This window comes from Capra hircus, chromosome 21, assembly GCF_001704415.2.
Source record: "Capra hircus breed San Clemente chromosome 21, ASM170441v1, whole genome shotgun sequence".
NCBI classification, from domain to species: Eukaryota; Metazoa; Chordata; class Mammalia; order Artiodactyla; family Bovidae; genus Capra; species Capra hircus.
In genome coordinates, this window is record NC_030828.1 from 39,010,397 (window position 1) to 39,036,294 (window position 25,898).

Genomic DNA, 25,898 nt, shown 5'->3' on the forward strand with positions numbered 1-25,898 from the left:
AGCCCAGGAAATTCGAGTCAAGCCCGGGAAAGGAGAACCAATCAGAACTCAACACCTAACCCTTCACCAGAAGGTGACCAATCAGACCCGGAGACTCCCGTTTTTTTGAATTTTTCCCGTGATAATACCCTATATAAGCAATGTAACCCAGAGCTCAGGGCTCCTCCCTATAGCTGCTGCGTCGGTATGGGTGGGAGCCCCAGCTTGAGCTTGGTAATAACTCTCTTGCTTTTGCATCGGATATCGGCTCCCTGGTGGTCATTGGGAGATTTCGCGACTTGGGCACAACACCACCTTCCTAGTGGGGCTGGCCTCTGGCTTAGAGGTAAGGAAGTGAATGATGGAAGGTTCTTTCGAATCCAAAAGATGGGAAGACAATCTGAATATACAGAAATGAAAATTTGGCAACTGTTTTGAGATCTGGTGCAGGTCTGCCATATCAGCCACATCTCTGGCCTCCTTTCTTTCCAAGCTCTTTCTGACTTTTCAGAAACATACATATTCCTCCCAGCCTGTGGGTACACTGCTCCTCTCCCAACTCTTCCTCTCATTCTTCAGGCCACCCTTTTTGTGACATCTCAGTTTACAGTCATGTCTCCCCCTGTGTTCCTATACCAAATGCGAAATGTCTTTTTGTGTTTACTTTATTCATCTCTATCTCCTCAGCACTTAATAAAGTGCCTGGCTCATCAGAGATGGTTAGTATTTCAAAAATTTATTTTGCCTCACTGTGTTCTAGAAAGGACTTAAACTGCTTGATAAAAATAATAGCTAATATCATGAGGCCTTTAACTTGTGCCAGACACTGTTCCAAGTGCTTCATGTGTTTTTAACTCAGTTAATCCTTGTAAGAGCACTATGGATGAGTGAGCTTGTCATGTAGATACTAATTTTATCCTTGTTTTGCAAATGAGGAAATGGAGGTGCAGAGATGCTAACTAGCTTGCCCAAGGTCAGCCTGGTAAAGCTGGCCAAACAGGATTGGCTGCAACCAGCTAGTTCTAGAGCTATTGATAGTATCTTGACCATGACTCTGACTACCTGAATACCTAACACAGCAAGGAAACACAAATAGGAAATAGGAGAAGGAAATAAGAAATAAACATTTGAGATCATAAAATGGAGGTCTTAATTAGGCTAATAAAAATGTATGCAATAAAATCTAAATATTATACTCTGTTTTTCAGCTGCTGCTGCTGCTGCTGCTGCTAAGTCACTTCAGTCGTGTCCGACTCTGTGTGACCCCATAGACGGCAGCCCACCAGGCTCCCCTGTCCCTGGGATTCTCCAGGCAAGAACACTGGAGTGGGTTGCCATTTCCTTCCCCAATGCATGAGAGTGAAAAGTGAAAGTGAAGCCACTCAGTCGTGTCCGACTCTTAGCTGTTTTTCAGCAGCCAATTAAAAAGGTAAATCTGATCAATTAACCCATTAAACAAAAGCAAATCTGCTACTCAGAAGAATATTTCTAATATCAATCTGAAACAACTGTCTTCTATATGGTTCAAAAATGATGATGATGTGTTTAATCATTCCGTCACTCACCATCTACATTTACACCTATTCAACAGCAGATCCAGGTGTCCAAACAGAAAAGTGAATCACAGGACAAACATTCGGTAAACTTATATATGACTAAACAAAATGATGTGCGCTGATTTTACACATACAAATGGACTACATACATCCCCTCATTCAGCTAACATGTGCTGAGCCTCTACTTGGTGTCTCGTGCTGAACTGGGCCTTATGATTCATAAGGATCCAAAAAGGACCGAAGTCTTGGACCTCATGGAGCTTAAATTCAAGTGAAGAGACAAATAATAAATAGACAACAATGTCAGGTAGTGTTAAGAGCTAAAAGGTAAAAGCACTTTAAGAGAATAGAGCATAACCGAGGGAAGAAAGGAAGGAGACTTCTCTAACTTAAATAGAGACCTGAATCAAGAAACATCAGTGACAGCTGTCTATCTTTTTTTCCTAATTATTCCAGCTTGGAAATCAGAACTGTTTATCACCTGCTTATGTAACTTCTGATGCTCTAAAGAGCAATAAATATTGCATAGGAACCTGGAATGTTAGGTCCATGAATCAAAGCAAATTGGAAGTAGTCAAATACGAGAGGCAAGAGTGAATGTTGAACTTTAGGAATCAGAGAACTAGAATGGACTGGAACGGGTGAATTTAACTCAGAGGACCATTATATCTACTATGGTGGGCAAGAATCCCTTAGAGGAAATGGAGTAACCCTCATAGTCAACAAGAGTCTGAAATGCAGTACTGCGGTGCAATCTCAAAAATGACAGAATGATCTCTCTTCATTACCAAGGTAAACCGTTCAATAAGTCTATGCCCAACCAGTAATGCTGAAGAAGCTGACATTGAATGGTTCTATGAAGACCTACAAGACCTTCTATAACTAACACCCAATAAAGATGTCCTTTTCACGATAGGGGACTGGAATGCAAAAGTAAGAAGTCAAGAAGTACCTGGAATAATAGGCAAATTTGGCCTTGGAGTACAGAATGAAGCAGGGCAAAGGTTAATAGAGTTTTGCCTAAAGAATGCACTAGTCATAGCAAATACCCTATTCCACCAACACAAAAGACGACTCTATACATGGACATCACCAGATGGTCAATACCAAAATCAGATTGATTATATTCTCTGCAGCCAACATTGGAGAAGCTCTGTACAGTCAGCAAAAACGAGATCAGGAGTTAACTGTGGCTCAGATCCTGAACTCCTTGTTGATAAACTCAGACTTAAATTGAAGAAAGTAGGGACAACCAGTTGACCATTCAGGTATGACCTAAATTAAATCCCTTATGATTATACAGTGGAAGTGAGAAAATAGATTCAAGCGATTATATTTGATAGATAGAGTGCCTGAAGAAGTATGGACAGAGCTTTGTGACACTGTAGAAGAGGCAGGGATCAAGACCATCTCCAAGAAAAAGAAAGGCAAAAAGGCAATATGGTTGTCTGAGGAGGCCTTACAAATAGCTGTGAAGAGAAGAGAAGCAAAAAGCAAAGCAGAAAAGGAAAGATACCCATTTGAATGCAGAGTTCCAAAGAATAGCAAGGAGAGATAAGAAAGCCTTCCTCAGTGATCAATGCAAAGAAATAGAGAAAAACAATAGAATGGAAAAGACGAGAGATCTTTTCAAAAAAATTAGAGATACTATGGGGAACATTTCATGCAAATATGGGCACAATAAGAAATGGTATCGACCTAACAGAAGCTATTAAGAAGAGATGGCAAGACTATACAGAAAAACTATACAAAAGAGATCTTCATGACCCAGATAACCACAACGGTGTGATCACGCACCTACAGCCAGATATCTTGGAGTGTAAAGCCAAGTGGGCCTAAGGAAGCATAACTATGAACAATGCTAGTGGAGGTTATGAAACTCCAGTTGAGCAATTTGAAATACTAAAAGATGATGCTGTGAAAGTGACACACTCAATATGCCAGCAAATTTGGAAAACTCAGCAGCGACCACAGCACTGGAAAAGGTCAGTTTTCATTCCAATTCCAAAGAAAAGCAATGCCAAAAAATGCTCAAACTACTGAACAATTGCACTCATCTCACATGCTAGCAAAGTAATGCTCAAAATTCTCCAAGCCAGGCTTCAACAGTAAGTGAACCGTGAAATTCCAGATGTTCAAGCTGGATTTAGAAAAGGCAAAGGAACCAGAGGTCAAATTGCCAAGATCTGCTGGATCATCAAAAAGCAAAAGAGTTCCAGAAAAATATCTACTTCTGCTTTATTGATTGTGCCAAAGCCTTTGACTATGTGGATCACAACAAACTGTGGAAAATTCTTCAAGAGATGGGAATACCAGACCACCTGGCCTGCCTCCTGAGAAATCTGTATGCAGCTCAAGAAACAAGCTAGAATTGGACATGGAACAACAGACTGGTTCAAATCGGGAAAGGAGTACATTGAGGCTGTATATTGTCACCATGCTTATTTAACTTCTATGCAGAGTACATCATGAGAAACACTGGGCTGGATGAAGCACAAGCTGGAATCAAGATTGTTGGGAGAAATATCAATAACCTCAGATATGCAGATGACACCACCTTATGGCAGAAAGCAAAGAAAAACTAAAGAGCCTCTTGATGAAAGTGAAACAGGAGAGTGAAAAAGCTGGCTTAAAACTCAACATTCAGAAAAGTAAGATCATGGCATCTGGTCCCATCACTTCATGGCAAATAGCTGGGAAAACAAGGGAAACAGTGAGAGACTCTATATTACTGGGCTCCAAAATCACTGCAGATGGTGACTGCAGCCATGAAATTAAAAGACGCTTGCCCCTTGGAAGAAAAGTTACGACTAACCTGCTGCTGCTGCTGCTGCTAAGTCGCTTCAGTTGTGTCTGACTCTGTGCGACCCCATAGACGGCAGCCCACCAGGCTCTGATGCCATCCCTGGGATTCTCCAGGCAAGAACACTGGAGTGGGTTGCCATTTGGAAAATCCCATGGATGACCAATCTAGAAAGCATATTAAAAAGCAGAGACATTACTTTTCCAACAAAGGTCTGTCTAGTCAAGGCTATGGTTTTTCCAGTAGTCATGTACAGATGTGAGAGTTGGACTATAAAGAATGCTGAGCGCCAAAGAATTGATGCTTTTGAACTGTGATGTTGGAAAAGACTCTTGCGGGTCCCTTGGACTGCAAGGAGATCCAACCACTCCATCCTAAAGAAAATCAGTCCTGAATATTCACTGGAAGGATTGATGCTGAAGCTGAAACTCCAATATTTTGGCCACCTGATGCAAAGAACCAACTTATTGGAAAAGACCCTGATGCTGGGAAAGATTGAGGGCAGGAGGAGAAGGGGACAACAGAGGATGAGATGGTTGGATGGCATCACCGACTCAATGGACATGAGTTTGAGTAAACTCCGGGAGTTGGTGATGGACAGGGAGGCCTGCCATGCTGCAGTCCATGGGTTTGCAAAGAGTTGGACAGTACTGAGTGACTGAACTGAACTATGTAACTTCAGGCCAATAAGATCAAATGGTCTTTGATGATTTACTCTGTAAGTCTCCCTTTTTCCCTGAGGTCTTTTGTGTGTTCTTTTATTTGTAATACAAGTTCCCTTTACAAAATATGTAAGAGAATGAAGGAAAGGAATGGGATAAATTTTGTGCCTAGCAACCCAGTAATAGTCTGAAAGTGATGTGATTAATTTAGTCTAATATAAATTTTAAAACCTACACTCATTTCAGTTCAGTTCAGTTCAGTTCAATTCAATTCAGTCGCTCAGTCATGTCCGACTCTTTGCCACCCATGAATCGCAGCACCCCAGGCCTCCCTGTCCATCATCAACTCCCAGAGTCCACCTAAACTCATGACCACTGAATCAGTGATGCCATCCAACCATCTCATCCTCTGTCGTCCCCTTCTCCTCCTGCCCTCAATCTTTCCCAGCATCAGGGTCTTTTCCAATGAGTCAGCTCTTCTCATCAGGTGGCCAAAGTATTGGAGTTTCAGCTTCAAAATCAGTCCTACCAATGAACACCCAGGACTGATCTCCTTTAGGATGGACTGGCTGGATCTCCTTGCAGTCCAAGGGACTCTCAAGAGTCTTCTCCAACACCACAGTTCAAAAGCATCAATTCTTCGGTGTGCAGCTTTCCTTATAGTCCAACTCTCACATCCATACATGACCACTGGAAAAACCATAGCCTTGACTCGACAGACCTTTGTTGACAAAGTAATGTCTCTGCTTTTTAATATGCTTTCTAAGTTGGTCATAACTTTCCTTCCAAGGAGTAAGCATCTTTTAATTTCATGGCTGCAATCACCATCTGCAGTGATTTTGGAACCATCAAAAAGAGGACAGAAACAAGAAGGTATCTAAGGCATTAGCTATCTTAGAGATAAGCCATATGAAAAGTATTTGAAAAATATTTGTTCAACTTGATTTCCAAATAAAAAGAGAGATTATTTGGGCTCTGTTCACTAAGAAGTACGCTATTAACTGATATTCCAACTTTGGGAAATGCATTTTTTTGAAAGTATTTGGTATAAGTATTATATTCAAAACTTGAATATATATAGAAATTCTGGACCTGTGTGTCTGTCATACCTGTCAGTTTTTGCCATTTCAATATATCAGTATGGAAAAGTTTGACCAATGGATAAAAACTAAAACCATGCTAATTTATGAAAGCATGTGTTTGCAATATGTAGTCTAGATTTATTCTCCTTTTCAGAAGAGTCACTCATTCTTTTTTTATGTCCTCCCACTTTGTACTTTGTAGAGCAATCAGCTATCTATTTTCTAACACTGCACACTAAGACAAGGAACTTTTTCTCTATTATGATTCAGTGATTGTCAGATAACTGATTAATTTTAAGAAATTGAAGTATTAGTCTTTAAATAGCTACTTCACTCCTATTGATGTGCTCACGATATCTTACAAGTTTTATTTGGGGTCAATTTAAGTGAAGATAGCTCTAAACTGCAACTTAATATTTATGTAAAAAAGGATGCAATCATATACTTTCAGGAGCCTAGTTCCTTGACCTTCTGTCCTTTCAATATTAGCAGCATTCCTGTTCAATTTGAATTGCAAACAGGATGCTCACGAACAAAAGGCAGTCATTTATTTTCTTCTTCACCATGATAATGCCCTTTGGGATTTTGTCATTGAAAGAATGGGGGACCTTAATGCTCTAAGATAAACAATACAAATGGAATAAAAAGCAGAGGGGAGGTGAGGGGGACTTCTAAAAGTGACAACCTGAAATAAGACAAAAGGGATTAAGTGTTCATCTATTTGTCTACTAAATAAATACCTTGATAGAACGTTGATAGTTTCTTTACAAAGTTAGTGCATGTGCTTAATTTAGACTGTTTTAGCATCCAAGCACTACCATATATGGATGGGGTAGGGAGGCAAATTAGGTGTCGAAATCATATGATGTCACACAGACTCCAGTATAGGAAAAAGACCAGAGCTTTGTGAGTGCAGTTGCTTATGTACTATATGGTGCTTTTCTTATTTATAAAGCTGGAGCATACATTCTATTGCTCTTGTTCTTAGATTTTCAGACAGCCATAATTTCTGGTCTTTTGTTTGAAATGAAGGCCTGCCTGGAAAAATTGAGGGTGCTGCCAGACTTACTAAAAGACATTTTTTATAGCACACTATATTCTTTACTCCACTACCCCCCTCCCCACCTCAACTCTTGGGTGTAGGGGGAGGGGCACAAGATTGGAGATAGAGATGAAAATTATTAAACTGAAAGCACATTAAAGCAATTTATGGACAGAATCTTGTCAAATGCTTTCTTAGCCAGGAAAACACTGACATGTACTAGTGTTTAATAATGTGCATCTAAGCATACCTCAAAGACTATGTTCCTAGAGTGAAATTATTTGTGAAATGTGAGTTATATTGGTTTCCTTTTGGTGAGGGAAGGAAAAGTTAAAATTCAGGTTACATATCTGGAGGACTGAAGTAAGCAATCAAAATCAAACTTTTTCATCAGACTCGTTTGACATGATTTCAAAATAAACTAAGTTCAGTAAACCTGTTGGCAGAGAAGTATCATTTGTCAAGCGATTAACAGAGACACAATCTGTAATTACGAATTGCTGAAAGCAGGCCACTAATGAGAGAATGACTCACTCACGTTTTGGGGTGAAGGGGGAGGGGTCTCTCAGAAACTGTAATTTGATTTACAAAACTCTAAATAGCTAATGGCAGGTAACTCTTGCCAACTAACCAGCCAACTCTTGCAAGCTCATTAACAGAACTCCATGGTCTCACTGAAGGATAAACCATATGGAGGTGTCACTAAAAACTGGAGATGAGAGACTGTAATTCATGTTCGTTCCTTCTGTGAGTCGGTCATATGGGCATTGATTTGAGCCTTTGTTTATCTGACATGACCTGTTCTTAAACAAGAAAAGAAAATACATTTTTAGGGGTTTCTGGGTTCTTCCCCCTACCACCTTATACTACAGTTTTCAACCAATTACTACACTTCTTTATTCTGGATTTATTTCTCCAGCTTCCCATATCTTTGTCACATTTTAGCTCCAGCTAAACAATTGAATAATGGCATTATACAAGTGGCTGCACTATTTGCTTGTGTGCTGACCTTGGAGGGTTAAGTTGCTTATCGATGATTTCCCCAGTGATTGCAAACCTGTGGCTATAAGATCATCATCTTTTTTTTTTTAAGATCATTTTAAACTCTTTATTCACATGAAACTCATGAATTCTGGAGGAGACGTGTGGCAACACATAGTTATAAGGCATAATTTTATAAAGAGCTCTGTATACTTTGTCCTTTTAACTGGGGTGCAATAGTCATGTATATTCATGCACTGTGATTTTCATTTGATATCTGATCCGGGAATCTCTACAAAAATTATCAGAATAACACATGAATATAATTTCAAAAATAGTACAGAAGGCTACTTAATGATAAGCAAGTCTCCTCATCTGTTTTTTCTATATCCTTAGTTCTGTTGCCCAAGACCGTTTTAACCATTTACATGTAAAATCTTTCATGGCTCTAAATAATAAGCTTTAATTGCCAGTTCATGATTTATTAAAATGAGATATTAGCTACTGCTTCTGGACATGAAGAATGAAGATTTAGCTCACTTATATCACCTTTCCCCCCTCACTCTGAATTTCCATTTTTAATTTCTATGGTATTTAAATTTTTAAATAATATAATTATGTACTTATTTATTATATAGTATATAAATAATACACATATAATAAATATATTTATATAATATAAAATACTATTTAATCAATTTCAGACTATAATTATTAGCTCTCCATTTTGAAAAAAGGAATTTTAGCACACTATATTCTCATTTTTCTTTTCTACCTCTTAACATTTTACCAACTGCACTGTTAATTATATGTTGCCAAGATCAATGACATCTGCATTTTATTTTACAACCATAATTAAGATTTCTTAACCTTTTCTATAGATCACACCAAAAGTTGCTAATCAGCATTGATATCACATAATTTTGTAAATACTGTTTATATGTGTGCTTCCGTTGCATATCCTTCTTTATGGGTTGATGATATGGTTTTGCCACTCAAAATCAAATGTTCCTAGAATCGCACTTCATAGTCTTTTCTCATGTCATTCCAATTGTTCAAACTCAAATCTTAGTTCACTTCATATTTGGAGCACTTTATTCCATTTTTAATTGCCAGTCTATGTTCAGTACAGGATACAGGATGCTTGGGGCTGGTGCACGGGGATGATCCAGAGAGATGATGTGGGGTGTGGGGTGGGAGGTGGGAGGGGTGTTCAGGATTGGGAACTCATGTATACCCGTGGCTGATTCATGTCAATGTATGGCAAAACCAATACAGTATTGTAAAGCAAAATAAAGTAAAAATAAAAATTAAAAAAATAAATAAATATGTTTATTGGAGTTTCTAACTGAAAATGTCTATATCATCCAGTTCCCTTATCAATCTATTCTTTTCAACATTATTATTCTTGAACTCTATCTGATAACCCTTACAGTATACGCATTAATTTTTTTCCAGACCTGGTACAGAAGTTAGTTTCATTCTTTTCTTGTATTCAGTTTTTACTTTGTTGCTTTTCCTCTCTACATGCATGTGTGCCTGCTACTTGTCTGACTCTTTGCAACCCTGCGGACTGTAGCCCACCAGGCTGCTCTGTCCATGGGGATTTTCCAGGCAAGAATACTGGAGTGGGTTACTATGCCCACCTCCAGAGGATCTTCCTAACCCAGGGATCGAACCCATGTGTCTTATGTCTCCTGCACTGGCAGGCGGGTTCTTTACCACCAGTGCCACCTGGGAACCCCTCCTCTGTAAATGGATATATACAGCTAAAAGTTGAAGTTAAAATGATTTAATTTGACTTTCACGTTGGTTGACAGTTTGGCTGGGTGGAAAACCTAAGACTAAAAACAATTCTCTCCCTAATCTTCAAAGGGTTTTAATATCTATTAGCATGCGGCATTGTCATGAGAGGCTTGATACCAGCCAAAAATGATTAATCCTTTACAGGTAATATGTAATTCTTTCAGCCTCCTACACTGAGTCTAATCATGTCTCCTTATCTTTAATGATTTAGGATTTAATAATAATGTGTCTTGGTATGTGTGTTTTTTGTTCATTTCTTATATAGTTGTGTGTCTGTGTGTGTGTGTGTGTGTATGTGTGTGTGTGTACCTACATGTGTGTACCTGCTACTGATTTGGCTAGATTGAAAATAATTTTAAATAATGGTTAACAGTTGCCTCTTCCTTGTCTTTTCCTCAATTTTCTAAATATGCTTTAGTGTTTTCACCATTCATCACAATTTTAACTGGTGAATTTAGACAGATATGCATTTTTAAAATTTTTTCTATTAAACTGCTCTTTAAAAATATTTTAGCTCCAAAGAGCAAATTCCTTCTTGTTATATAGATTGAGGTGATTCTATTACATCTTCTCTGATATACTGAAAAATATTATTAACATATTTCCTAGTATTGAATTGCAGTTGTAAAACTAACACATTCTGGTTATTGAAGCAATTTTTATAAGAAAACATTAGGCTTAATTTGATATTATGTTGTTATTTCTATATATTCATAGGTGATTTTAGAAGATAGTTTGGCTAATGCTGACTTTGATACAGTACATAGTAGCCTGTATTTATTTAGAGAGATTTAGCAAGTATTTTATGTCCTGAAACATTTTATAGGCAGGCATGACAACTGTTTAATCTCTGAGACTGAGAAAGGTGAAATATCTCACCTATAAAATTATCTGTCTCGTACCCTTGAAAAAGGAGATGACACATTTCATACTTCTTCAGATTTTGTACTTTTATAAATTTTAGTGCATCATGTTTTTCTAGGTGGTTTTCTATTTCATCTCTATGCTTAAATTTATATCATAGTTTCAGTTAGCATATTAATCCTCTCTGTGACTGTGATTATACTGTCTCATTTAAATTCTTTTGAATTTTTATTTCTTTCTTTCAATTTTGTTGCTTTGCCTATGTAGAGTTGTTCTATCTATGCTGCTTATAGTTCTTAAATATCTTTATCAATTCTATAAATTGATAATTCTATAAAAATTCTATTTGTAGTTTTTTTCTGGTTTTGTCACTATTACTTTTTTCCTTAATATTCCTATCAATATATTTTTACATCTGAAATTTTGAAATAAAATTTTAGCTTATTTATATTATTATTTTTGCCTAACAATTAAAGCATTTCAGGCTGTGAATTTGCCTCTGCTTACAGCTTTAATTATATTTAACTAATTTTATAAGTAGACAGGTTACAGAGTCCCTAGAGAAAGAGAACAAGGATTTTTCTTTTCTTTTTTTTTTTTTTAACATAAGAGAAGCTATTTTGGCCTGAAACATTTTGTGATCTAAGCCTGGCCACAATGCCTGTCCTTGAACAGGTCTCAGTAATTAATGATCTTAAGGGAACAAAGGAATGTAGGAACAGGAAAAAGGCAGTAAAACTACAGTGCAGTGATAAAGCAAGTCCTAGTTCTTCCTCAAGGGATATACATATTAATATATCTTTGAGTTCTGCAGGAACTAAGGCACCACCCAGGTGGAGAATGAAGGATGATGTTGACCCTTCTGACTTCAATCAACTAAGACTTGGACTTGTTAACTTTTACCCCAATACTACACTGAAATCGCCAGCTCAAGCCCCTTCATGAATATGCATACAGGCTTCGTTTAAAATGTCCCCTTTTTTGCTGTTCTGGGACACTGCTTTGGGAAAGATACTCAGTGTTCTCCTTAATTGCTGCAAATAATAAATCCCTCCTTCTCTTGATCTTTGGCTTGGTTGTCTACTGGCTCGATACCCACCAAGAGGTGAACTCAGTCTTTAGACAACGGTTCTGATGTGTACTTTCCTTATTGCCCTTATTCTGGAAATATTCACTTTGCAATTTTAATCTATTTTTTGATTCAAGAACTACAATAATGACTGCTGATTTCCAAGTTGACCTTACTTTAAACTTTTGCTATTACTTCACAATTCTTTTTTAGTTCTTAAAAATGTGACCATTTATCACCTATCTTCTTAACTTATTAAAATTATATTTGTGGTTTTATTATAGTTATTTCAATAAACAACTACGGCTGCATTAAAAGTGCAGTTTTTCCTCTATTACAATATATTCATGTATAATTTATTATGTTTTATTTACCCTGCTCCATTTATCTAATACATACACATGTGTGCAAACTTATTATGTCTTCTAAAAATGTCTTTCCACATATTGACACATTTTTTTTTTACTTAGTTTTTAACAGGAGAAAAACAAATTTTAACAACATTTATTCATGGAAGAGACCCAGGGAAACTGAATAACTCTCCAAAATGAAGCGTTCACCGTAAGTATCATCTTCAGCTAAAGACAAAAGAGGATGTTGGGGGATAGCAGTGGGACATCAAAGTGGAAGTAGGCAGTTCTCAAGGAAAAGTAAATGTCTGGAAGTCCTGCCAGTCTTTGAATTCTCTCTACCACATCTAGTCCACATTCTTTGCAGATATCTCTGAGAATACTGCTCTTCTTGTCTCAGGTCCTTTACCTTAATTCTTTATACAGCTAAGAATGTGGTAAAAAGACTTCCAAAGTCTTCCATTTCTTAAAAATAATCAACCTAAAATAATTCTTATGCGAAAGAGACATATTTTGGGGACTATAGCTCTGATTAAATGTTGCCTAAGAGTACATCATGAGAAACGCTGAACTGGAAGAAACACAAGCTGGAATCACGATTGCCGTGAGAAATATCAATAACCTCAGATATGCAGATGACACCACCCTTATGGCAGAAAGTGAAGAGGAACTAAAGAGCCTCTTGATGAAAGTGAAAGGAGGAGACTGAAAAAGCTGGCTTAAAGCTCAACATTCAGAAAATGTAAGATCATGGCATCCAGTCCCATCACTTCATGGGCAAATCAGATGGGGAAAACAGTGGAAACAGTGAGCAGACTTTATATTATTGGGGGCTCCAAAATCACTGCAGATGGTGACTGCAGCCATGAAATTAAAAGACGCTTACTCCTTGGAAGAAAAGTTATGACCAACCTAGATAGCATATTCAAAAGCAGAGGCATTACTTTGCCGACTACGGTCTGTCTAGTCAAGGCTATGGTTTTGCCAGTTGTCCTGTATGGATGTGAGAGTTGGACTGTGAAGAAGGCTGAGCACCGAAGAATTGATGCTTTTGAACTGTGGTGTTGGAGAAGACTCTTGAGAGTCCCTTGGACTGCAAGGAGATCCAGCCAGTCCATTCTGAAGGAGATCAGCCCTGCGATTTCTTTGGAAGGAATGATGCGAAAGCTGAAACTCCAGTACTTTGGCCACCTGATGCGAAGAGTTGACTCATTAGAAAAGACTTTGATGCTGGGAGGGATTGGGGGCAGGAGGAGAACAGTACGAGAGAGGATGAGATGGCTGGATGGCATCACGGACTTGATGGACGTGAATCTGAGTGAACTCCGGGAGTTGGTGATGGACAGGGAGGCCTGGCGAGCTGCGATTCATGGGGTCGCAAAGAGTTGGACACGACTGAGCGACTGAACTGAACTGAACTGAACTGAATTTCAATCTTGGTTTTGCTGGTCAGAGTGGCTGATATGGCATACATGTTGTTAAATTCCCCAGGAGCTAAAATGCTTTCCAGAACAAGGGGTGGAATTGGGAAATCAAATTTTTCCTAGGATTTCTCAGTGATCCTATACAAAGCCCTAACCTCTAAGGCTTCAGGAAGTATGAGATTTAGATCTACAGTCATTCATCTAGTTAACTGCTCTGATCTGAAAAGATTTATAACATCTCATCTCTTCAGGAGGACGAATTAGTTGCAGCCTGAAGTATGTGCCCTAAGGCGCACTCTCTCTCTAGAATTTTACATTTCAAGGAGGAATGAGGCCCAGAAATTTGGAGACTCCAGGTCTGTCCCGGAAGAGTCTGTCACCAGCAAAGCCCTTTAACAGTGCTCAAGAAATAAAAAAAGAATATGAACTAATGAGATCATACTGCATAGCGCACAGAACTCTAGTCAGTGCTCTATGGGGACCTAAATGAGAAGGAAATTGAAAAAAGCGGGGATATATGTATACATAGGGCTGATTCATTTTGTTGCTCACCAGCAAATAACACTGTAAAGCAACTATGCATGCACGTGTGCATGCTCAGTCATGTCTGACTCTTTGTGACCCATAGACTGCAGCCCGCCAGGCTCCTCTGTCCATGGGATTTCCCAGGCAAGACTACTGGAGTAGGGAGCCATTCCCTTCTTCAGGGGATCTTCCCCACCCAGGGATTGAATCTGTGACTCCTGCATTGGCAGGCAGATTCTTTACCACCTGAGCCACTGTGGAAGTAAAAGAATACAATAAAAATTTAGAAAGAAAGAAAAACCCCTGCACACGTGAAAATAGAATCTGAGTCAGCAGTCCCCAACCTTCTTAGCACTAGGGACCAGTTTCATGGAAGACAATTTTTCCACAGACTAGAAGGGATGGTTTCGGGATGATTCAAGAGCATTACATTTATTGTTCATTTTATTTCTAATCTAATCCTGCCGCTAATCTGACAGGAGGTACTGGTCCACTCCTGGAAGATTGGGGACCCCATGATGTGGGTAATAAAATAATGGCTAACCTTCCCCCCCACCCCCACCCCACTTTCCCTTTGTGCTTCATCTAGTTTCACTTGCTCACCGGGTGCTGCGTGCCGAGGCCCCTGCATTCTGGCACTTCAGACTGGAGCGCCGAGTGAGAAATGGCTGTGCTGACACCTCAGCGCCGTGGAGCCTCGGGCGCAGAAGCACGGCTGCTGACTCTCCATCCCAAGATGGCGGCGGCGGGCTGCGTGCGCAGCCGCCTCACGTGGCGGGGCTCTCAGAGCTGGAGCAGCACACCTGTGCCTGTAGCCCTGCTAGGCCATCAGCAGAACTCCGCCTCCACCCGACCGCAGAGACCCGTATACAGTAGCCCACCCACAGACTGGCCGTACAGCGTGCACGGCAGAGTTTGATTTCGTACCTCTCCATTCTTGGATGAAAAATTTTAAACTTTCTTTTGCTTCTCAACAGAATGTAGTCTCCTTGGGCCCACAAAACCAGCGTCCAGCAGGAGAACCCCTGTTGGGGCCCGACAAAGGGTTGGTAATCTGATAAGCTTAAAAAATATATCATTGATATGTTATTTGGAATGTAAATATTAATGTAGTTATATATTCATTGTTTGATTTATTTTGCTTGACTCAAGAGTCGAGCACGACTTAGCAACTAAATAACAAATATTCAGTGTAGATTATACCTTTTGGAAGCTATTCCACTAAATAAACATTTCCTTAAATTATTTTTTTAATACTAATACCACTTTGCCTTCTTACTTTGTATTGTTAATATTCTTAAATATTTTTGCTCAATTCATTTTAATTTTATTGTGCTATCTTATTTTTGGAGAAGGAAATGGCAACCCACTCCAGTATTCTTGCCTGGAGAATCCCATGGACAGAGGAACCTGGAGGGCTGCAGTCCATGGGGTCCCAAGAAGTTGGACAGGACTGAGCAAATAACACACACACACACCTTATTTTAGTTGATTATACAACATGAGTTAGAATTCATATTTTAGTCTAACTTAAAAATCTTCTTTGTGGAAGATTTTAATTTATATCTATTGGCATACTGATATGTTCTTCATAAATGTCATTTTGTTTCTAAATTTTTCTTGAAGGTTTCATTGCTATTTTCTTTTGTTTTCTATTTATTCATTCACCCAAGAAATATTTATTGGGAAACTTCAAAACAAAAATATTTATTGAGAAACTTCATAACTGTCATTTTGTTTCTAAATTTTTCTTGAAGGTTTCATTGATATTTTCTTTTGTTTTCTATTTATTCATTCACCCAAGAAATATATTGAGAAACATCAAAACAAAACAATTGAGGCACTAAAGAAAGAACTGTGAACTTCTAGGCAACATTACTATCTTCATCGAACTCATTTTTGCAGGGAGAAAACATTTAAAACAATGCTAATGATCGTGAGTGGTGCAAGGTAGTGGCAAGTCATCTGCTTCTCAATGGAGACATACAAAGTATCTGCTTTGGCAGAGGAGGTGCAAAGGAAGGTCTCTTGAACAAGGTCTCTTGACTAGGTAACATCTACGCTAACTACTTCATTTCTGTTCACTTCAGTCGCTCAGTTGTGTCCCACTCTTTGTGACCCCATGGACTGCAGCACGACAGGCCTCCCTATCCATCACCAACTCTCAGAACTTACTCAAACTCATGTCCATTGAGTCAGTGATGCCATCCAACCATCTCTTCCTCTGTCATCCCCTTCTCCTCCCACCTTCAATCTTTCCCATCATAAAGGCCTTTTCAGTTGTGTCAGTTCTGCGCATCAGTGGGCCAAAATACTGGAGTTTTAACTTCAGCATCAATCCTTCCAGTGAGTATTCAGGACTGATTTTCTTTAGGATGGACTGGTTGGATCTCCTTGCAGTCCAAGCGACTCTCAAGACTCTTCTCCAATACCACAGTTCAAAAGCATCAATTATTCAGTGCTCAGCTTTCTTTACAGTCCAGTTCTCATATCCATACATGACTGTTGGAAAAACCATAGCCATGACTAGATGGACCTTTGTTGACAAAGTAATGTCTCTGCTTTTTAATATGCTGTCTAGGTTGGTCATAACTTTCCTTCCAAGGAGCAAGCGTCTTTTAATTTCATGGCTGCAATCACCATCTGCAGTGATGTTGGAGCCCAGGAATATAAAGTCTCTCTGTTTCCATTGTTTCTCTAACTGTTTGCCTTGAAGTGATGGGACCAGATGCCATGATCTTCGTTTTCTGAATGTTGAGCTTTAAGCCAACTTTTTCACGCTCATCAAGAAGCTCTTTAGTTCTTCTTCACTTTCTGTCATAAGGGTGGTGTCATCTGTGTATCTGAGGTTATTGATATTTCTCCCAACAATCTTGATTCCAGCTTGTGCTTTATCCAGCCCAGCATTTCTCTTAATGTACTCTGCATAGAAGTTAAATAAGCAGGGTGACAATATACAGCCTTGATGTACTCCTTTCCCGATTTGGCACCTGTCTGTTGTTCCATGTCCAGTTCTAACTGTTGCTTCCTGACCTGCATACAGATTTCTCAGGAGGGAGGTGAGGTGGTCTGGTATTTCCACCTCTTTCAGAGTGTTCCGCAGTTTGTTGTGATCCACACAGTCAAAGGCTTTGGTATAGTCAATAAAGCAGAAATAGATGTTTTTTCTGGAACTCTCTTGCTTTTTCAATGATCCAGCAGATGTTGGCAATTTGATCTCTGGTTCCTCTGCCTTTTCTAAATCCAGCTTGGACGTCTAGAAGTTCACAGTTCACATACTGTTGAAGCCTGGCTTGAAGAATTTTGAGCATTACTTTACTAGTGTGTGAGATGAGTGCAATTGAGCAGTAGTTTGAATATTCTTTGGCATTGCCTTTCCTTGGGATGGAATGAAACCTTTTTCCAGTGCTGTAGCCACTGCTGAGTTTTCCAAATTTGCTGACATATTGTGTGCATCACTTTCACAGCATTATCTTTTAGGATTTGTAATAGCTCAACTGGAATTCCATCACCTCCACTAGCTTTGTTTGTAGTGATGCTTCCTAAGGCCCACTTGACTTCATGTTCTAGGATGCCTGGATCTAGGTGAGTGATCATACCATTGTGATTATCTGGGTCATGAAGATCTTTTTTGTATAGTTCTTCTGTGTATCCTTGCCACCTCTTCTTAATATCTTCTTCTTCTGTTAGGTCCATACCATTTCTGTCCTTTATTGTGCCCATCTTTGCTGAAATATTCCCCATGGTATCTCTAATTTTCTGGAAGAGATCTCTAGTCTTTCCCTTTCTATTGCTTTCCTCTGTACTGATCACTGATTTCTTTGCACTGATCACTGAGGAAGGCTTTCTTAACTCTCCTTGCTATTCTTTGGAACTCTGCATTCAAATGAGTGTATCTTTCCTTTTCTCCTTTGCCTTTAGCTTCTCTTCTTTTCTCAGTTATTTGTTTGCCTCCTTCCACAACCATTTTTCCTTTTTGCATTTCTTTTCCTTGGGGATGGTCTTGATCCTTTCCTTCTCTACAGTGTCATGAACCTCCGCCCATATTTCTTCAGGCACTTTGTCTATCAGATATAATCCCTTGCATCTATTTCTCACTTCCACTTTATAATTGTAAGGGATTTGTTTTAGGTCATACCTGAATGGTCTAGTTGTTTTCCATACTTTCTTCAATTTAAGTCTGAAGTTGGCAAGAAGCAGTTCATTATCTGAGCCACAGTGAACTCCCAGTCTTGTTTGTGCTGACTGTATAGAGCTTCTCCATCTTTGGCTGCAAAGAATATAATCAATCAGATTCGGTATTGACTATCTGGTGATGTCCATGTGTAGAGTCTTCTCTTGTCTTGTTGGAATAGGGTGTTTGCTATGACCAGTGCATTCTCTAGGAAAAAGTCTGTTAGCCTTGGCCCTGCTTCAATCTGTACTCCAAGACCAAATTTTCCTGTCACTCCAGGTATTTCTTGACTTCCTCCTTTTGCATTCCAGTCCCATATAATGAAAAGGATATCTTTTTTGGGTGTTAGTTCTAGGAGGTCTTATAGGTCTTCATAGAACCGTTCAATGTCAGCTTCTTCAGCATTATTGGTTGGGGCATAAACTTGGATTACTGTGATATTGAATGGTTTGCCTTGGAAACGAAGAGAGATCATTCTGTCATTTATGAGATTGCATCCAAGTACTGTATTTTGGACTCTTTTGTTGACTATGAGGGTTACTCCATTTCCTGTAAGGGATTGTTGCCCACCAAGGTAGATATAATGGTCCTCTTAGTTAAATTCACCCATTCCAGTCCATTTCAGTTCTCTGATTCCTAAAATGTCAATGTTCACTCTTGCCATCTCCTGTTTGATCCCTTTCAATTTGCCTTGATTCATGCACCTAATGCTCTTAGAGCATTGGACATTACTTTCATCACCAGTCACATCCACAATTGGCTGTTGTCTTTGCCTTGACTCCATCTCTTCATTCTTTCTGGAGTTATTTCTCCACTGATGTCCAGTAGAATATTGGGCATCTACTGACCTGGTGTGTTCACCTTTCAGTGTCCTATCTTTTTTCCTTTTCATACATTTTATGGGGTTCTCAAGGCAAGAATACTGAAGTGGTATTCTCTTCTCCAATGGACCACAATTTGTCAGAACTCTCCACCATAACCCATCAGTCTTGGGTGGCCCTACATGACATGGCTCATAGTTTCATTGAGTTAAACAAGGCTGTGTTCCATGTGATCAGTTTGGTTAGTTTTCTGTGACTGTGGTTTTCATTCTCTCTGCCCTCTGATGAATAAAGATCAGAGGCTTATGGAAGCTTCCTGATGGGAGAGACTGACTGAGGGGGAAACTGGGTCTTGTTCTGATAGGTGGGGCCATGCTCAGTAAATCTTTAGTCTAAGTACTTAGGGATGACAAAAGTTTAAGAACAGATGGCAGAGGAAGCTTTAAGTAGTGAGGGGAAAAAATGTTCAGAGGTCCAGAGGCCAAAGTATATGCTATTAGGAAGAATTAAAATAATTCAAAGTGAGAGGCAGCATTCAGGATGTAGGTGAGTAAGAATAGGATGAAGCCTGAAGAATTTCATACTCAGACCCCTTGATATTCAATGCTTGTGTGTGTACATGGATGTGTGTTAGCTCCAGAAAGACATCTAGATTTCCATGTGTAGAACAGTTGAAACAATGCAAATATTATGCCCAGAAGACTGTGGGGAACAAGAAGAGATGAGCTTGTAGGAGTGGACACCAAGAACAAAGGATAGACACTTAGTTAGATAGACAAATGTAGTTAAGAGGGATTAAAGAAAATTTCCTTTTAAGATTTTAAAGAATGACACCATACTGGAAAAGTGTGGTCGCATGAATGTCATCATGATAACTTTTTGAAAAGAACAGAAGGGTCAGAACTTTCAAGTGTTTCTACATAGGATGTATCTTATTCCAGTGGTCCCCAACCTTTTGGCACCAGGGACCAATTCATGGAAGACAATTTTTCCATGAACTTGGGAGGGATATGGATTCAGGAGGATTTAACCATACTACATTTATTGTGCACTTTATTATTAATTATGTCAGCTCTACCCCAGATCATCAGGCTTTAGATCCTGAAGGTTGGGGACCCCTGTCTTACTCAGTAGATAACTGTAAGTTGAGGTTCGTATCTAGTTTTGAATTTTCCATAAACTCCACACAATTTACAAAACATGATTGCACTTGTCCCACTTCCTGGCACTTATATCCACCAAAATACTCTGCTATATCAGGTGGAGGTCCCCACAATGCAGGTTTTCCCCCAGTTTGCCTTTGTGAGAATCCCAAGATTTTTCTGTGTCAATTCCTTAAGTATTTTGGTCTCTTATTGGGAAAGGTATAATTTTAGCACTACAGTCTATTCATAACCAACTCTTGCCCTCAGTCATCATTTTTCTCATTAGAGGTCACTTTAAGTCGTTTGCCCAAGTCATATCTTAACTGAAGCTGTGCTGATTTTTTAGGAGATGGAGCTGAGGATTAGTCTCTCATCTCTTTCTTCTTGTTGTACTATAGGAAACTAACTAGAATTTCTAGTATGAGGGTCACACTCTATCCATTTCCACTTATGGTACTCATTTAAAAATTTTATTCCCTAGATTGTTATCATGATTCTGTGACCCATGGACTGTAGTCCACCAGGCTCATCGGTCTATGGGATTCTCCAGACAAGAATACTGGAGTGGGTAACCATTCCCTTCTCCAGGGGATCTTCTCAACCCAGGGAATAAACACAGGTCTCCTGCATTGCACGTGGATTCTTCACTATCTGAGACACCAGGGAACCCCAGATTATTACCATGTGGAAAAGGAATGATTATTAGAATTCACATACATATAGTCTTGCCTGAAAAATCCCTTGGACAGAGGAGCCTAATGGGCTACAGTCCAAAGGGTTGCAAAGAATTGGACACAACGGAGCATGTACAAGTACATACATATTATGGACTCTAGGTTAAGAACAAACTTTAAAATCTCCAGCAATAAGTCTATGAAACTCCGTCTTTCAGGTTATGAAACATCTTTCCTATTGACATTAACTCGGTGTTTTATCGTTAACTAACAGGGTGAAGTGATTATACTTTCATCACTTTCAGCAACACCTCTTCAGAAAAGCCTTCTCTGAATGCCTTATCTGAGTAAGCATACTCTTATTGTATATCATTCCACAATGTTTATTTTCTCCATGGAACTTAGTATTATTTGTAATTATTAATTGAATTATTTCTTTGTCACTATTTTGGGTTGTTTCCCTCACTAACCCTTAAGTTTCATGGGCAAAAAATGGTATAGTTTTGGCTCTCTACTATAGTCTACATAATACACTTTATGTTTAATATATATTTATTCAATAAATGAATGAATACATACAGCATATATATGTTAGAGATAAATGTCTTGCTATATATTCATCTAATTTCAATAAATCAATTAAAATGTGTTAAACAATGATATTTGTATATGATATTTAGCCAGATACTATCAAAAGAAAAACCACCTACAAAGGAAAATAATATATACACACTAAGAGTTAGATGCCTTATTTGGGAAGTAAATGGGAATCTTATGTTTGGTTTTAGATGATATTAATTGAGCAATAAGTTTGAGGTAAATAAATGTGTCAGTTCACCCACTAAGATTCTTATACAGTTTAGAAATCTGATTAAAAATATACCTCTCAAAGTAAATTAGCCTTTTAGATAGATAACAATTCACCAGTATCAGTTCAGTTCAGTTCAGTCGCTCAGTCGTGTCCGACTCTTTGCAACCCCATGAACTGCAGAACGCCACACCTCCCTGTCCATCACCAACTCCCGGAGTTCACTCAGATTCACGTCCATTGAGTCAGTGATGCCATACAGCCATCTCATCTTCTGTCGTCCCCTTCTCCTGCCCCCAATCCCTCCCAGCATCAGAGTCTTTTCCGATGAGTCAACTCTTCACACGAGGTGGCCAAAGTACTGGAGTTTCAGCTTTAGCATCATTCCTTCCAAAGAAATCTCAGGGTTGATCTCCTTCAGAATGTACTGGTTGGATCTCCTTGCAATCAAAGGGACTCTCAAGAATCTTCTCCAACACCACAGTTCAAAAGCATCAATTCTTCGGCACTCAGCCTTCTTCACAGTCCAACTCTCACATCCATACATGACCACTGGAAAAACCATAGCCTTGACTAGACGGACCTTAGTCGGCAAAGTAACGTCTCTGCTTTTGAATATGCTATCTAGGTTGGTCATAACTTTTCTTCCAAGGAGTAAGCATCTTTTGATTTCATGGCTGCAGTCACCATCTGCAGTGGTTTCACCAGTATACTCCTGCTGATTAATAAGGAACTAATTATGAAAATAATACGGTGCAGTAAAAGGAGCCATGGTTTGAAAATATATCTTCATCCATCCCTCTATCCATCAACCCTCCACTTAGTTTTCTATCCTTTTAACAAACACACCAACTATTTCCTGAATACAGCCATATTTTATAATATACCATTACACTCACTCCCTGTATTTCAATAGAAAAAACCCTATAGTGATATGCCCTGGGAAATACTGAATAATATCCTCAACATCCTCAGTTACAAAATTATTATTCAGTATTATAAGAAATATCATACAGCATAATGGCTGATATGCAGATAGTCTACAATAATATTAAAAATATTATTAGTTTTAAATAATATCTTTTATTTTATGATTCCATATGGAATCTACATTTGAAATATTTCAAAACTGAAATGACACTAGTTGGGATAAAAAATCACCTACAAAATCAGTATTTACAAAGTAATAACACCACAATTTGATGACTAGAGAACTGAAAGTTTATAATTTTGCTGATAATTCAACATCAGGAGTCTTAAATATTACTGTGGGCTATCTGTCTAAGCTGCCATTTTTGATACAAAACAAAAACTGAAACTATATTGAATACGAAATGTACAGGATAAACATGGTTCATTTTCTCCACCTCTGGTTGGACTTCCAGGGAATGGAAAAATTATACATTGTCACAGAGGGTTTTGCCTTTTGCTGCGTCTTTTAAGCTGTCCATTTATCCTATTGCTTGAACGTTGGTTACTGCTGTCTTTTTACTTACCATTTCCAGCATCTTATGGAAGTGATCTTCAAAGGGCAAATAATTTTCATGAAGGCATTATAGACAGCATCTCAAAAGAATATGAATAGGTCCTTTCAAACATATAAATAATTGAAATGAGGCACATATCTTGCCATTCAAAGCTATATATTATTTCCTTTGAAATTAGCCAAATAAACTGACATAAATGTTTCTTCCTTTTATTTATTTTTTTTTCTTTTGAATCATATTTATTTTTGTTTTTTTTTGTTTTTTTTTTAATTTTTTTATTTTAATTTTTTATTTTTTTTTAAATTTTAAAATCTTTAATTCTTACATGCGTTCCCAAACATTTTAAATTTTACTCTGAAATATTTCAACCAAACCTGAAACTTACACATGAGATATCTATATTAATATTTTTCCATATTAATGATAGTTAATTTAACTCTTTTTTAAAAAGGGAGATAAAGGGACACCCAGATTTATAGCTCGATATCTCTCATTCTATTCCCTTCCCTCTCCCTCAAGAGACAAATAATTTTCTTACAATTGATAGCATTCTAAAGCATGTTTAAAAATATTTTCCATCTATGTATATATTTCTAACTCATATATTCTATTGTTTTGTGTTTAATGTTATTCATAATTGGTATCATTCTGAATTTGATATTTTCAATTATGTTCTTTATTTACATCACATTTTTGAGGTACATTCATGTTGTTATATATAGATAAATTCATGTATACTTCTAGGTTCCACTGTTTCATTGTTTATGTAAGTCCATGACAGTAAAGCAATTTATTTTTATCATGTTACAGACAGAGCTGTAGGGAGCATTGCTGGATTTGTCTTTATGGACATGTGTGAGAGTTTCTCAAGAGAAGATCCCTACATTGGTTGCTGGGTCTAGGGTATGGACATATTTGACTGTCTGATCTGCCTTTCCATCAGTATGGATAAGAAATACATTTTCCTCATATCTTTCCCACAGATCATGTGATAGGATATTAGTTATGAATGATCTCTTACTTCTGACTTACCACTTTTCCAAATGCTAGTGAGGCTCAGCATATTAAAAAAAATTTTTGGCCATATTCTATTCTGCTTCTATGAACTTCCTGATGTCCATTTTGACTGGGTTGTTCTTTTTAGTTTGTGAGAATTTTCTTTTATGTTGGATATAACAGTTGGCCGGTTATATGTGTTAAAAAATGTAACTTTCAGTTTGTGGCTGGTCTTTTCACTTTTATTACGATGTCCCTTGCTGTACAGAAATTATCTCCATTTTAATGTGAAATTATTTTCTTTTATGATTTTTGGATTTGATGGCTATTTTAGAATATCCTTGCCAACCCCCAGATTCAAAATATTCCTATTTTTTTCCTAAAAGTAATGTAGTTTTGCTTTTACATCTAGATCTTCTATCCATCTGGATTTTATTTTTGAGTGAGGTGTAAGATGACTTCATCCATATGGACAGCCAATTGTCCAGGCACCATTTATTGACTGATTCAATCTTTTGTCACTGCTTTATAATCTCATCTCTGTTTTACCATCACAGTTCTATAATGGTTCTAGCATTGTTGTTGTTCTGTTGCTAAGTTGTGTCCAACTCTTTGCAATCCCACGGACTGCAGCATGCCAGACTCCCCTGTTCTTCACTATCTCTTGGAGTTCACTCAGATCGACTCTATTGAGTTGGTGATGTTATATAATCATCTCATCCTCTGCCACCGCCTTCTCCTTTTGCCTTCAATCTTTCCAAGCATCAGAGTCTTTTCCAATGAGTTGGCTCTTTGCATCAGGTGGCCAAAGTATTGGAGTTTCAGCTTCAGCATCAGTCCTACCAAAGAACATTCAGTTCTAGCATATCTTTTGTTATAGTTGCCTCCTATAATTAGCTCATTATATTTGCCAGCTGTAATTAGCATCCATTTTCCACCCAGAACCCTTCATCATAAAAATTTTCAAAAATACCTAAAAGTTGAAAGAATAGTACAGTGAACACGATATACTCATCAACAAGATTATAGGGTATGGTTATATTTTATAGTTATTATAGTTAAATTTTGCTATATTTATTTTACTGTATCATATATCCATCTATTCATATCTCTTATCTATTCATCAATTTTTCTTAAATTTTGTCATGAATCCCATATTAAACTGCACTTCTAAAACTTAAGTATACATATCAAATAGAATTTGATACTTACCTGTTTTTTTAAGATAACATTTATATACATTGAAATGCAAAAATTACATCTTACTGAGTTTTGAACAGTGCATACACTAACGAACCCAAATCTCTATCAGTAAATAAAATATTATTATCAACCCCAAAAGCTCTCTCCATCCTTTTTCAGTCAACCCTCCCAGACACTCTTCTGATATCTTTGACCATAGATTATTCTAGCATTTTCTAGAATTTCATATAAATGGAATCATACAGTATGTACTCATGCAAGACTTCATTCTCTCTCTGTAATGTTCCTGAGATCTGCCATGTTATTTAACATAACTGTAGCTTGTTCCCTTTTCTTGTTGAATAGTGTTACACTGTATGGGTATGCTGCACTTCTTTATCCATTCTCCATCTGATGGTCTTTGGACTCTCTGCAACTTCTTGCTGCTGCTGCTGCTGCGAACTCGCT

General features: G+C 38.1%; 1 long non-coding RNA gene across 1 annotated transcript; it reads left to right on the forward strand.

The window, feature by feature from the left end:
• LOC108638490 lies at positions 1,295-15,173 on the forward strand. The gene is made up of 3 exons (XR_001919838.1): positions 1,295-1,408; positions 12,315-12,405; positions 14,733-15,173. It is a non-coding gene; the product is annotated as an uncharacterized LOC108638490 (long non-coding RNA).